The sequence below is a fragment of the Eschrichtius robustus genome, chromosome 16, assembly GCF_028021215.1.
Source record: "Eschrichtius robustus isolate mEscRob2 chromosome 16, mEscRob2.pri, whole genome shotgun sequence".
Classification (NCBI taxonomy): domain Eukaryota; kingdom Metazoa; phylum Chordata; class Mammalia; order Artiodactyla; family Eschrichtiidae; genus Eschrichtius; species Eschrichtius robustus.
Genome location: NC_090839.1, coordinates 14,617,107 through 14,631,401, shown reverse-complemented (window position 1 = coordinate 14,631,401; position 14,295 = coordinate 14,617,107). Strand labels below are relative to the sequence as shown.

Here is a 14,295-nt window from a genome sequence, read left to right as displayed (position 1 = left end):
TTAATTAACAAAAAAAAGAAAAGAAAATGGTAAGCATACTAGGGTTTGGTGGTGAATCTGCTGCTTTCTGGACTCAAGCGGGGGCGGGGAAGGGGAAGGGGGACTGCTCTTACAGCCCACTGCATCCCTCTGAACCGGAGATAAGCCCCTGGCCAACGCGAAGCTGGGCTTCCTCGATCTACTTCTCCAGCGGGAAGATCTTAGTTACAACAGAAGCAGAGAATCCTAAATAATAATGTGAAATATTTAGCAGCCAGTGAGGCATGAATACTGCCGGCTCAGAACAGACAGCTCCTGGAGAAGATTCCTAGAGGATTTCCCTGCCCTTTCCAGGGCCGCTTTGCTTTAACCCTGTAGTTACTGGAATGTGGGGAGGTGAAGGGGTTAAAGGTGGCGGGAGAGGTCAGGGCTGCTGCGGGAGTGGAGAAAACACTCAGGGGTTTGAGGCATCTACTATTTACCAGCTAATAATGCGTGGGAATTTCACTACTTTAAGGATTGCTATGGCTATGCAGGCTGAGTATTGCCATCTTTACCGTGGGTCCTCAGGCAGTTTGCTTGACCTCTCTGAAATGTATTATCCTCATCTGTAAAATAGGGATAATACTAGAAATTGATTCGTGGGGCTGGTGAGGGAGTTATATGAGGTAAAGCCAAGTAAAGTTTCTGCTTGTAGCTCTGAGTAGGCGTTCAGTCATTGGGGGTTGTTATTAATGGCCAAACAGATGTGGTGTGTGTGTGTGTGTGTGTGTGTGTGTGTGTGTGTGTGTGTGTTGGGTGTGGGGGGAGAGTGAGGTAGCCTTGCTGACCCAGGGCCCCTTTGACTCATCATCCCTTGCCTTCATCCCTCTAATTGTAAGCCCAGCCCTAGAGATCAGAGCCTGGGTGTGGGGTGAGGGTTCCTGTATTGGCCGGTGCTTCCTTTGCTCCCTAAACACCTCCATGAGTGTTATTGAACTGGCCTGGTTTGTCTGGAGCAGGTGCCTGTTTCTTGAGAAGCTGAGGTGGCCATGATAGAAGAAATGAAGACCCACTCTTGGGACTTCCTTAGAGGTCCAGTGGTTAAGACTCCATGCTTCCACTACAGAGGTCGTAGGTTTGATCCCTGGTCAGGGAGCTAAGATCCCGCATGCCGTGGCCAGAAAATTAATCTTGCTAGAGGGCCTGGCCGTGGAGTTCTGGCTGGGGGAGGAGACCATGTGGAGGGGCTCCTGTTTATTGTAGGAAGACTTCCCTACTTGAGAGTTTATCTTTTCTTTCCACAAATATTTGCTGAGTGCTTGGTGTACGCCAGCCATTGGTTGTATAGCGGTGAGCAAAACAAACGTGGTCTCTGCCCTCAGAGCATTCAGAGCCCTGCAGGGAAGATAGACAGCAAACAAACAAGCAAATAACTAGCTTAATTAATTAATTTAAAAATGTGTTATTATAAACAGGGATAAATGTTATAGGAGAATGATTAGGCTCATTTCCCCACATTTCAGCAACTAAAGCAGGAGGACTGCACAGTCATGGAGGTCCTCTCTGAGGAGGTGATGATTATATTGAGACTTGATGGATGAATAGGAGTTTTCCAGGTGAAGGGTGAAGGGGAGAGTGTTCCAGGCAGAAGGGCCAGCAACGTGGGAAGCCCTGGAGGTAGGAGAGATCCTGACTTGAACTGGGTCGTTAGATCAAACAAAGGGAAGAGAAGGGCAGGGAGAAGCCAGCTAATGCAGGTCTTGTCAGCTCTGCTGTGGAGAGCTTCAGTTTTGTTCTACGTGCAACAGGAATCCATGAGAGGGTTGGAAGCAGGGGAATGACACGATCCAATCTGAGTTTTGCAAAAAGATCTCTTGGGTGCTGTGATCAGATTGTGTTGAGAATGGCTGGTAGGATTCAAAGATGGAAGCAGGAGGACCAAATGGGATGTGAATATTAAAAAGCCTGTACACTCCTAGGAAAAGACTGATTTTTCTACAGTCCTAGTAATAAATAAACAACAGAATTGGTCTTAAACCTGTCTAACAGGTCAAGGGCAACTCACGTCACTGATCCTGCCTCTGAAACCAACCAATCAGTGACAGTCTGTGCTTTGAAAACCAGCCAATCTGCAGTGAATTCACTGAAATGAACATGCTTCTAAGGCTGGCATCACCCCACTCCTGCTTTTGGAACCAACGCAATCCCAAAGCAGACTCTTCCCCAAACCTGTGTAAGATTAACCCTTTGCTTTGCTCATGAGACTATGCTGAGCGGCCACGTGCTCCTGTACACAAGGAAGCACTAAATCTAGCTGGTCGCCGTGCTGAGTGGTGGGCTCATCCTCCAACAGAGCTCTTTACGGTCATCCAGGCTACAGATGACGATGGTTTGTCCTCTTGTCACTGCTGAGGATGTCCTGCTGGGGTTTGTGCTGCTGGCTCTCGCTGGTCCAGTCTTCAATGGCTGACCAATCCTCTTTTGAAGTTCACCCACTTCCATTGGAGATTTTATGTCTTCATTTAGGTGTACGGTCACATCTTGGCCTGGGGGATGGTCCACCCCTTCCAGGGTATGTATGAGTCAGGGTCTATCTAGTCAGGAGTTAGAAACCACACCAGTTATTTAAAAGAGATCAATCAATATAAAGCATCGTTAGCTAGGTATAAAGTTGTTAAGTGGATAACTAAAAAAGGATCAAAAGAACTCGAAGTTCTCACAGAGGCAGTGACTGCAGGAAGCATCTACCACCCCTAAGGCTCAAGGAACAAAGGAAAGACAATGACGTTATTAAAACTTAGACGTGGTTTCAGAAACCTCTGAGGAGGGGTTCCTGGCCAGCTTGTGCTGGTGTCTGAGCTCAGAGGAGGGGCTATGAGGGTGGGATGCAGACCTTTGAGGATGGGGTGCTGCACAGCAGGTGCTGGTGTCTGCAGGGGCATAAGAAGGCTTCTGTAAGTGTTTAAAAACTTGCAAACTGGATTCAACTGGTGTTACAGGAAGAAATGGCCACTGCCAAGGTCAATGAGTGACGCTGGGGTGATGCTCACAGGAATCCCACGAAAGAAAATGGGAGGGCTTCCCTGGTGGTGCAGTGGTTAAGAACCCGCCTGCCAATCCTGGGGACACGGGTTCGAGCCCTGATCTGGGAAGATCCCACATGCCACGGAGCAACTAAGCCTGTGCATCACAACTACTGAGCCTGCGCTCTAGAGCCCGCGAGCCACAACTACTGAGCCCATGTGTCACAACTACTGAAACCCACGCGCCCAGAGCCCGTGCTCTGCAACAAAAGAAGCCACCGCAATGAGAAGCCCGTGCACCGCAACGAAGAGTAGCCCCCGCTCACTGCAACTAGAGAAAGCCTGCACTCAGCAACAAAGACCCAATGCAGCCAAAAATAAATAAATAAAAATAAATTAAAAAAATAAAATAAAATAAAAGGTTTGAAGACCAATTTCAGCTTCAGGCCTATAGTACAACTTGGGGAAAAGACCTACATTAATACTCCTTCCATTACTTAAATCCTTTTTGTGAGGTTAGCAACATGGCCTTTAAAGCTTCCTCAGGGAAACTGTACTTAAACATATAAAAGTTCCCACTAGGAAGATAATTAAAAGTTGTTAATGTTCTTTTTATCACTTAGCAACCAAGACATATTTATTTCCACTCCCCAGAAGCAATGTTAGCTACTAGCTTCAATTCAGGAAATGTGTATCTTCAGGAAGGCTTATGTGAGATGTTTATTCAGTCTTTTTCTCAGCCTTCATCTTCTCATTGTAGGCAATAAATTGAGAGTCTGTTCCAAAAAGTCTATCCCACCATGTAAATGTCGAAGCATAGTTTCCAATGAAGTTCATGTGGTGGAAATCGTGACACCGAGAACCAGCATAGAAAGGAATGAGATTTAAAGGGTTGAGTGGAATGTCATAACCACTATGGACATCAACAGTTTCTGTCAAACGAATGGTCCCCCAGGCCCAAAGAAGAATAACATGATCACATAAAAGCATGATTCCAGTGAAAAAATCCAGTTCCAAGAATTAGGGTTTCCAGAGGATGTGCATATACAGCTTCCATTCCAAATGGAGCCTGAAACTCATGATGAATTTTATGGATATGCTTATATATTGTTTTGCGGTGTAAGAGCCTATGCAGGAAGTAGTGCCAGGTATCTCAATCACTGCACAGCCAAACCATCTTGCCAAAAGCATGTACCATCTTGGCATTGTTTCCCAATCATAAGCAGTATTGAAATACTCTGTACAATAATAGGTTCCACAAATCAAAGGAAGCTGGATACAAAAGTGATTAAAGAGAAGTACTTTAAAACATTTCCATTGATTTCCCCACGTTTCTAGCTTATCCTTTTGAATTTTGTACTTTTTCATGTAAGGTATAAATTGAAACAAAAATGCAGGTAAACAGAACAAGAAATAAAGGACCTCATGAACTATGAGGGATCCCCATGTTGCCATCTGGAACTTTGTATAATTATTCAACATATAGTTCCAAGCATTTTTAAATGGTTCCTGCAGAGGATTCTCAGGTAAAAGTGAATCTACATATTCCACAGCCAAGGATGCTGAACTAAAGATGCTGATACTTTCATTTGTTGCCATTTTTCAAATCTCTGCAGACAGCCTTATAATTCTGCACGCCGCTGGGAAAGGTTTATTTTTAAATCTAAATAAATATCTTTACTTATAATAATTAACTAAAAGCTAAGGTGATAACATGGGGTGGAGAGGTATGAAATCTGGGGAGGAGGTAGGAGAGAAAAGTAAAAGCATGCTAAGATCCTCATTCTATTTAGTGGGAAGATACAGATGTTAATTAACTCTAGATGTTGATTAAGAATATGCTTAACTATGTGTGTCAAAGATATAAAGATTGGGGCTTCCCTGGTGGCGCAGTGGTTGAGAATCTGCCTGCCAATGCAGGGGACACGGGTTCGAGCCCTGGTCTGGGAAGATCCCACATGTCGCGGAGCAACTAGGCCCGTGAGCCACAACTACTGAACCTGCGCGTCTGGAGCCTGTGCTCCGCCACAAGAGAGGCCACGGTAGTGAGAGGCCCGCGCACCGCAATGAAGAGCGGCCCCCCGCTCGCCGCAACTAGAGAAAGCCCTAGCATAGAAACGAAGACCCAACATAGCAATCAATCAATCAATCTAAAAAAAATTTTTTTAAAAAGGTATAAAGATAATAGGAACAGAATATATATTTTCCAAGTCATCAGAAGAAAAATTAATTGAGGACAAACAAAATGCTATCAACTAACCAAATAGCAGGGGTGAAAGAGAAGCATGAAAACAGCATATGCAATAGAAAATCCATGGTAAATTGGTAGAACATGTGCAAATATATCAATAACCATAATAAATGTAAATCTATTACATTCACTGTTAAAAGACAAAGACTCTTGAATTGAGTTTAAAAAGTCAAACTGTGTGATGTTTTATAAGAGACAGCAAGAACAGGGCAATATAGAAAAACTGAAAATACTGAGATGGAAAAAGGTATTCCACGCAAATGCCAGCAAAGGGAAAGCATCAATTTTAGCATTAGGCAAAATGGATTTCAAGGCAAAAATAATCAGTATAATTTGAGAAGACAAAAATAGATATTGATGAAATATTTACTCTACCAATAAGTTTAGTCTTTGTGCTTATATGTGCCTAGTAACATAGAATTGAGATATATAATACTAAACCTGATAGAATCACAAGAAAAAACAACAAATCCACAGTTTTGTGAGAAACTTTAACTTACCTGTTAGAAATCCACAGAACGAGTAGTCAAAAAATCAAGTAAGGTGTTACCATGATTAACAAGATAGATTTATATGGAGATACGTTTTCCCTTTTCACACACACGTGATAACTTTTACAAAAATTGTCCTTATTTGAAATAATAGTTATTTCCTTTTAACCCCCCTCCTCACTTTTCTCCTATTCTCATATTTTCTTTCCTCCCTTCCTGTTTTTCTCTCCATCTGTACCATCTGCTTTTCCTCCTCCCAGGTAGCCTTGCTAGCAGATGGATTATATTCTTCTATATTTTTTCATGCTCATAAACTCAGATGCAAATGTATATACCTATGTAGATTTCTGTCCGTATCTCTTACAGAAATAGAACCGCAGTTTATAGTACATTTCTCTGCCTCTTGCAGAGATGAAAGATAAAAGTTCCCTCAAGTCACTAGATAGAGGTTTAAGAAATTTTTTTTTAATGGCTGTGCAACATGTCATGATATAAAGGTACCACAAAGTATTCAACTATTTTTCTGAGTATACACTTTGTTTTTAGGGTTTTGTTGCAATCATGTTCACTGTTGATGTGAATACCCACAGCCACATATATTCTGGTGCTTTTACTTCAATGGGATGGATTCCCCGGCATGAGATTGCTGGGTCAAAGAATATGTGGAGTTGTTTTATTTTGATATACATTGCCAGATCGCTCTCCAACAAGGTCATCGCTACTGGAATGTGGTGAAGAGAGTCCCTTCCCAGCTTGTAGTAGGTGTTGTCACGCTCCCGATTGATTTGCTAGTGTGATGTGAGTAAAGTGACATCTCATTTTTATTTAATTTGCATTTCCCTGACTCCTAGGGAAGTTGAACATCTTTTTAGGTTTATTCACCATTTGGATTTGTTCTTCTATGAATAGACTAGTGATAGCGTCTAGCCAGTTTAATTCTGATACTAATTTGCAAATGCTCTTCGTATATATAGATATTAACCCTTTATCTGCCATCTGCATTGCAGATGGGTCACAAGATCTGATTGAGGGCTAAGTAGGTATAGTGTTACAGGTGTCCTAAGATTTTAATGGTTTGATTTTTTAGATTTGTTTTTAACTCATTTGGAATTTATTTTTGTTTAAATGATGTGAAATAGGGTTCTGATTTTATTTCTTCAATCTCTACACCATCCACTATGGTATCCACTAGCTGAGTGTGACGATTACGTTATTTGAAATGTGACTGGTCTGAACTGAAATGGGCTGTAAGTTTAAAATATACACCGGATTTCCAAGACTTGATATAAAAAAAAAGAATGAAAAATGTCTCATTAATGACTTTTATATTGATTACATGTTGAAATCATAATATTTTGGATATATTGGATTACATAAAGTATTAAAATTAACTTCATATATTTCTTTTTTACTTTTTAATGTGGCTCAGAGAAAAATTTTAATTACATACACAGCTTACATTATATTCCCATTGCACAGCACTATTCCAGATCATCGGTCATGCCAGAACTATTTTTTAAACATTTTTGTTCTCTTTCACTTATCATTTATCTGCCTCCTGAGAGGTGTATCTATTTTATTGCTTATAGTAGACATCTGTCTGATTCATCACTTCCCATCATCTTTTGAATAGCCCTTTTGTATTTGGAGAAATTATTCATCAGAACTCAAATTCCCAGCCTCCCTCACCATTAGGATGTGTGTATTTGACCTTCATGGAATGAATGGGAAGTGAGCTACACAGGGAATCAAGTTCGACGTGGAGTTTCCATTTCCATGGGTCCAGGTGGCACAGGCAATGAGCTTTGACAGTGCAGCCGCGACAGTGGTTTCAAGGTCATGGTCCTGGCTTTGGGAGGGTGGTGACAGCAGCAGCAGTTTCCTCATAGGGCAGAACTGGGTATGGTTCGGGGCATTGCTTAACCTTGAGTCTGGCTTTTCAGCCCTCACAATGACATTGTGAGCTACTCGATATCTCTTTTAAAAACTTGCTTGCTCCTTAATCATCAGAATCAGCTTCTTTTGCAATACAGAACTCACTATAGAACCCTGACTGGTGTACTGGGATGGTTTTCCTCCAAGAAGAGATTTGGGATTTATTTTTTCTTACTATTTAAAAAATATCTTCCATCTTAATGATTTCTCTCTTCCTACTTTTTTTCAGCTTATTTTCTTGTTCTTTTTCTATTTCTCAAGGAGACTATTGTCTTAGCCTGGGTTCCCCAGAAAATAGAGCCTGTGTCAAAAGTTTACGTGCTAACACTTCACTGGGTTTGTGCAACAACAGAAACCAGGTTGAAGGAAAAAGTGAGGAAGGGAGGGAGGAGGGCAAAGGTAAGAGGCTGCGTTCCTGAGAGGCTCACAGTTTTGTAACCAGTGTGGCTAATTCCTTGGGCTCACAGTACATCCTCAGAGAGGCTGTATGAACTCCTCTGTCTTGGAGCATCCCTCAGGAGGAGAAGGTGAGAAGAATTTATCCATTGGGTCCTTCCTGTCCCCCATCTCCTATGGTTCAAAGTCTGCCCCACAGGGCATTAACCTGATGCATCCAGGCAGTATTACCTGGCCTCTGGGGAAGCCAGAGCCTCCTGGACCAATCTGGCCACTGCATATAGTGGTCTGTCTCTCCCTTTCTGTCTGTGCTACTGTGGGGCTCCTCAGTCTGCAGTGCAGTCGATGGCAGAGGCCATGACCTGGCTTAATGACCAGGAAATAGCTTGCTGTTCCCTGTAGAGCCTCTCCATCTAGGAGTCAAGGCAAATGATTTAGGGGTGAGGTTGGTGAGTAGTGGGGTTGAGGGGGGAACGCCACAGAGATCTGTGGTGGTGCATAACCTAAGGCTAGCAATTCTACCCCTTGCACCATTCAGATCTGCTTTCACCCTCTTGTAACCTTGGAGCACATACAAGAACAAGATGCCCTCATTTCTGCTCTAAGAGGGAAGATACAAGTCAGTCTTTCAAGGTGGCAGCTGTTCATTGAAGCAGGGCAGTGCCTGGGGACAGAGAAAGTAAGGGGGTGACAGGTGGGGAAGAAGAGTACGCTGTAGGGTGTGGCTATGGATCTGAGCAATGCTTAAACTGAATCATATAAAGTATCAAGTTCTTTCCATTTATTGATGAAGTTACTTAAGGCTAAAAAATTTCCTTTGAAATTTTTTCTATCTCCCATAAGTTTTCCAGTGAAGAATTCTCCATTTCTTTGTTTTCTAGATAATTTATAATTTCATTTTTCTTTCCTTCGATTCAAGTGTTCCCAAACAGTGTGTTTCTTAGACTTAATTTCCAGGCAGTTAGCATATTTTGGTGACTTTAAAAATCATTTACTTCATTTCTATTGAATGATGAGCAGAGATGATAGCCTATGAAATATCTAATTTATTGAATTTTTCAAGATTTTCCTTATAGCCAAGTGGGTGATAAATTTTAGTAAATGCTCATGTATGTATAAAAATGTACATTCTGTATTTGAAGAAACATTTATTTATTTGAGTTTGTAGATTGCCCTTATTCTTAAGTGATACATGCTTACGAGTGAAGGGTCATAATATTGGTAACTTATTTTCAAATGATTCAGAAAAGAAATGTGTATGTATGTATAAAAAGAGAGAGAGAAATAAAGCAAATATGGCAAAATCATAACAATTGGTGAATCTAAGTAGTTCGTATAGAGATGTTTATTGTAGCATTCTTCTGCCTTTTCTGGGGATTTGAAATTTTACAAAATATAAAGGTGAAAATAAAATCCCTTTACTCTATTTTTAATAGGCGTCTCAGTGGGACCAAAATTAGACTTGAATATTTCATCTGCTATCTTTCCCTGGGACCTCTTCATTATTTTAAATCTTTTATTTGTTTTTCTAATAAAGTTATTTAAATCTGTAATTCTTCCTTTGAATTTTTGTTTGGTCACACTTCAAAGATTTTTATATTTTGTGTTCTCATTGTTATTCATTAAAATAATTTATAATTTCTATTCTGATTTTCTCTCTAACCTGATGGTAGCTAAAAGAGTGAATTTTGGATATTCATGTCTATAGGGATCTTGGTGGTGGTGAGGTTTTGTTTTTTCTTTGGCTATTCTGGTTGATGTTTTCTGGTTTTATTGCATTATAGTCTGTGAAATGGCCTATGGTATTTCTGCCTTTTGACTACAGTAAGTCCCCTACATACGAATGAGTTCCATTCTGAGAGCAAGTTCATAAGTCCAATTTGTTAAGTCCAGCAAAGTTAGCTTACATACCCAACTAACACAGTTGGCTATACAGCACTGTAATGTAATAGGTTTATAATACTTTTCACACAAATAGTACATAAAAAACAAACACAAAAAATAAAGAAAACATTTTTAATCTTACAGTATAGTGCCTTGAAAAGTACAGTAGTACAGTACAACAGCTGGCATACAGGGGCTGGCATCAAGTGAACAGGCAAGAAGAGTTACTGACTGGAGGAGGGAGAGAAGGTGGGAGACGGTAGAGCTGAAGGATCGTCAGCAGTAGCATATGGAGGGTGAGCTGCAAATTCACTCACGCTTGATGCTGATGGAACGCACATTCGCATCTTTGAAAGTTCTCAACTTGAAGGTTCGTATGTAGGGGACTTACTGTATACGGAAGTATCCTCTGAATTCTGGGGAAATGGTTGCTTGAATACATCCTTGCTGCCCTCATCTTTCAATTTAAAACCAGCTACTGAACATTTTTTGAGGCCAGCAGCTTTTTTTTCTTTTTTGAGGCCAGCATTTTTTGAGGTTTTAGGGTAGAAGCAAGATCTAGTGATCTCTGGGGTCTAGTCTGAGTTCAGTGAGAGCCGGGCCACCAGAGGCCCAGGCCCCAGTAGTGATGGTCAGAAGGAAAGAGGTAACATCTGGGAACACTTGACTTATGCAAATCCAAGAACTTCCTTAGGGAGCTGTGTGCCTGCCCCTGTGACTCCAGTGCTCAGAAAGCTGAGGGGGAGGAAATCGGTGTGCTCAATCCTTTCGACCCTGGGAAAATGCCAGCTGAGGAGACTAAGGAGCAGAGGGAGTCCTTCTGGGACCAGCGACCCACCAGCCGGAGCACTGCTGACCCAGAAGAGCAAAGACTGCTGGGCGGTCCATGACTCAAGAGCCTGACCTGCCGCAGATCCCCAGCAGCTGAACACGCACCCCGGGGAGCCAGCAAAGGAAAATACCAATGTACCTGCGGGGTCTTCAAAATGAGAAAGAGAGAGAACTGGTGTATCACAGAGAACAGCCAGTACAAACCTACAGGAGAAGAGAGAAGGTAATCTGAACAGAAATTGACGATGAAAACGACACCCGAAGGAGCCACAGATACAGTGTGACGCGCATGCACACACACACACACACACACACACACACACACACACATTCATGTTCTGGATCGAAGGAAAATCTCATATTCAGACTAAACATTTCAGGAGATGAATCAAAGGAGAGGAAGGTTACTGGTGCAACTGGATGTGGAATACCAAATGGAGAAATAAAACACATATCAAAAATTTAAAGAGATGGAAATGATGAGGTGAAATCAGAGAGCTTGGGGGGATGATGGAGGCAACCAAATACCTGTCTATTTGAATTATTCAATATTGGAATTATTATTATTGGAAAAACGGAAATTCATCAAATGGAGGAAGTGGAAGGCAGGCAATAACGAAACAAAACAATGGAGGAAATTTTCCCTGAAATTTTTCCAACAAAGACCTGATCAGAAGATTTTAAGGAGTCACTGAATTCCAAACAGAGCTTCCTCCCCGCCAAAAAAAAAAAAAAAAAAACGAACACCAAGTATACATATAAAGCTTACCAACCTCCAGAGAGGGAAAATAAGTAACTTACAATGAAAATCAATGAGCCTGCCACTGGACTTCTCATCTGCAATACTGGAAGTAAATGATGATGTAATAATATCTACAGACTTTTGAGGGGAAAAGGGAATCCTAAAGGAAGACTAATAATAATATGGGACTATAAATACTGAAGGATCTCAGCCTGGTACTTGGGGAGGGGCGGGTGGAGAGGAAAAAAGTTAAAGCATTTAAATCTCTTTGGGGCTTGGGGAGCATGATGTAAAAGAATTACAATCGGTCATCTTAATGTGAAGAAATAGATGGTGTGTTTCATATAATGGAAGATTATATAATTGATTATGTATTTTTTTCCTGAATATGAAAAAGAAAAGGTAGTTGCTAGCTCTATAGAACACCAAAATCTAAAAGAAAAACAGAGGGAATTCCCTGGCTGTCCAGTGGCTAGGACTGCATGTTCTCACTGCCAAGGGCCTGCATTCAATCCCTGGTTGGGGAACTAAGATTCCACAAGCTGTGAGGCACAGCCAAAGAAACCCCAAACAACAACTACAAAAAACCCTCATTAAACTGTATACCTAATGTGTGTGCAATTTGTTGTATGTAAATTATACTTTAAAAAAAAAAAAGAAAAACAGATAATAAATGGCCATATTTTCAAGCCAGCAAAAACAAGAAAAAGGAAGAGAAATAACAAAGTAAATAAATAGTAAGCTCGAATTAAAATGGAAGGAATAAAATAAAATATATCCATTTTTACAGTAATCTCAAAGGGACTGAATTGTCCTATTAAAACGCAAGGTGTGGGGCTTCCTTGGTGGCGCCGTGGTTGAGAATCTGCCTGCCAATGCAGGGGATACGGGTTCGAGCCCTGGTCTGGGAAGATCCCACATGCCGCGGAGCAGATAGGCCCGTGAGCCACAACTACTGAGCCTGCGCGTCTGGAGCCTGGGCTCCACAACAAGAGAGGCCACGATAGTGAGAGGCCCGCGCATCGCGATGAAGAGTGGCCCCCGCTTGCCGCAACTAGAGAAAGCCCTAGCACAGAAACGAAGACCCAATACAGCCAAAAATAAATAAATAAATAAATAAATAAATAAATAAATAAATAAATAAATAAATAAAAAACAAAACGCAAGGTGTGCTAAATAGGATTAGAGAACAAAACCCAGGCATATGCTATTGTTAGGAATACTGTATCAGCCAGAAATGCGTGTAACAGAAACCTGAATCACAGTGGTTTAAACATATGAGAAATTTGTTTTTCCTTGTGTAACAAGAGGTAGGTGCAGAGCTGGGGCAGCTGCTCAGAAAAGCTCTTATCTCTACTGTCAATTCTAGATTCCTCTCACCCTTAGCACCTCTGCTGGATATGGTGGCTTACCTGGTGGTGTGACCTTCAACCCTCATTCCTAAGGGATCTGAGCCCTTCCTGGTAACTATGCTGTTCTCAGTTTGAGGCCATGATGGATGGATGTGTCCATCTACCATCAAAATTGGGCACCTCCTCCATATACCAAGCTCAGGCTTCTTCCTCCTCTGTCAACTGGTCATAAGGGACCCACTTCCCACTGCATGCAGCCATAGGTTTTTTTTTTTTCTTTTGGCAGTGCCAAGCGGCTTGTGGGACCTTGGTTCCCTGACCAGGGATTGAACCCGGGCCCCCAGCACTGGAAGCTTGGAGTCCTAACCACTGGACAGCCAGGGAATTCCCTCAGCCATAGGTTTAAGCCAAGGGGCAGGCAACAGGTGGATGAAATGGGGGTCAGGGTTGCTTACTCACTCAGCTTGCTTGTGCCATCTGGCCCTCCTCTGCTCAATCTTGGCAACTCCGGTGGGCGGGTGAGGGCATGTGGCATCTCTGAAGAAGTCCTCCCAGGAGAGACTCCTTTTGAATCACTGAAAGTGGTGTCTCTCAGAGGAGTCGGAAAGGGGCAGAGGGACATTCTGAACAATGACAAGACCTCCAGTTAGGAATTGTTGAGGTTGGACACTGCCATGGCTGTCCCCCAATTATAGGAGAAAGAATTATGCTACGTGTCCCTAACTTCAGGTGTGGTACAATGATGGCATCTTCTCTTGATTCATCTCCCCTTACTCCAGTGTTTCCCAACCTTTATTTTTTTAAGTTATAGCTCCTCCAAGGGGACTTTTTAGATATTTTTCCTAATTGTCCTCCCCATAAAAATTTAATACCACAGATATACTGCATATCTGTTTATGTACTATGGTCCTTTGAGAGCCACAAACCATTGTAATAGCTAAGATTTTTTTTCAGGCTCCAAGAACAAACTTTCACCCCCTTGTGGGCAATATTGCCCTGTTGAGAATGCATGTCTATTCCGTTAAGAAAAACATTAAAGCAGGCAGGAAAAAAGCAGTATTATAACTTAAATTATCTGATATGTTTCTTTGACAGAAACGCAGTGACACACGTAACTGTGAAAAATGTCTCCCCAGCACTGTGCATTAATGTCGGTTAATGAAACTGGGTGGCTGAAGTGAGAGTGGGGATTGGAAGGCAGACCGCTTTCAGCCGGAGCAGAGACGTGGTGGAGTCTTTCATGTGCGACTAGAGCCTTCTGCTGGCCATTTTGGGAACATACCCTAGTAAATTAAATGTAGCCCATTCATTTACTTTCTATTTCCCTAGCATCCCTAACGTGTCATTGATGAGCTCTAGGCTTGGGTTTGAGGCTCAGCAAGGTTTAATAACCTTATGAGAAAAGGTTATTAAAGCTAGAACCACACAG

The 14,295-nt window shown here is 41.9% G+C and overlaps 1 pseudogene; it reads right to left on the bottom strand.

Annotated features, from left to right (window-relative positions):
* Nucleotides 1-3,704: 3,704 nt before the first annotated feature.
* On the bottom strand, nt 3,705-4,621 carry LOC137750090 (methylsterol monooxygenase 1 pseudogene; annotated as a pseudogene).
* Nucleotides 4,622-14,295: the final 9,674 nt, after the last annotated feature.